The sequence below is a fragment of the Propithecus coquereli genome, unplaced genomic scaffold (assembly GCF_000956105.1).
Source record: "Propithecus coquereli isolate 6110/MARCELLA unplaced genomic scaffold, Pcoq_1.0 Scaffold61, whole genome shotgun sequence".
Taxonomy (NCBI): Eukaryota; Metazoa; Chordata; class Mammalia; order Primates; family Indriidae; genus Propithecus; species Propithecus coquereli.
Window position 1 is genome coordinate 91655 of NW_012152063.1, and position 871 is coordinate 92525.

General features: G+C 31.9%; 1 long non-coding RNA gene across 1 annotated transcript in view; it reads right to left on the reverse strand.

Annotated features, from left to right (window-relative positions):
• Window positions 1-418: 418 nt before the first annotated feature.
• LOC105822446 overlaps window positions 419-871 on the reverse strand; it is a 12508-nt gene continuing 12055 nt past the window's right edge. The window contains exon 5 of the long non-coding RNA XR_001138104.1: window positions 419-495. This is a non-coding gene — a long non-coding RNA (uncharacterized LOC105822446). The remainder of the gene's footprint in view (window positions 496-871) is intronic.

Here is an 871-nt window from a genome sequence, read left to right on the forward strand (position 1 = left end):
CATGTGCCTCCAAAGCAGTTTGAAAACAAGTATTAAACTAAGAAGTAAAATGCATCTTTTTAAGGAAAATCTGTTCTTTTTGAAGGCATTTCTTAATTTGAGCATTGTTGAGTTAGAGTGAAGCTAATTGTCAGCTAATAAATAAAATATTAGACAACTAAATTTCTAGGGTATAGAGTGAGACTTCCCTCACTGACTCAATGCCTTTATACTTCATTCATTAAAAAAATCACTATTTAGAACTGATGTAAGGAACTTCTCTAAAATGATCAAGAGTCAAATACCAAAGTTTCATATTTATTTTAGAAGCTACACCATGGAGTTCCATAATATACTGATATTTTACCACTCTGTGGAAATTCTTAAATTTTGAGTAAAAGAGAAAAAAAAATGAAAGAATTTTACTTCTTGCCTTTGATCCAGAAGAAATCCAATGGAAGTCAAGGTCAGGATAATGAAGCAAACCCTCAAAAGGAGAGTCATTTGTGACAGTGTCTGTCAAACAAGCACAGAGATCAGTGGCTTCTTTAGGAAAGTTGTTAGAGAGAACATTAGTAGTTAAAACTGACAAGAAAATAGCCCAAATTTTATTTTCTATTACACCATTTGTCACTGACCCTTTTCAAAAAGGTTGACCATGCAGAGAACATTTTGGTTTTCTCAATGCCATTTAGTTATCTTTTTGGATACTTCGAGAATGAATTAGACAATTTCATAATGATACATTGCTTCAAGTGCTCTTTCTAAAACTCTTCCTTTAAAGTTGTCACTTCCATAATATTTTAAAGCATGTGAGCCCCCATGTATGGAGAAATCACTCATATTTTATGAATAAATACTATCTTCCAAAAGCTATTTTAATGTCACCAGA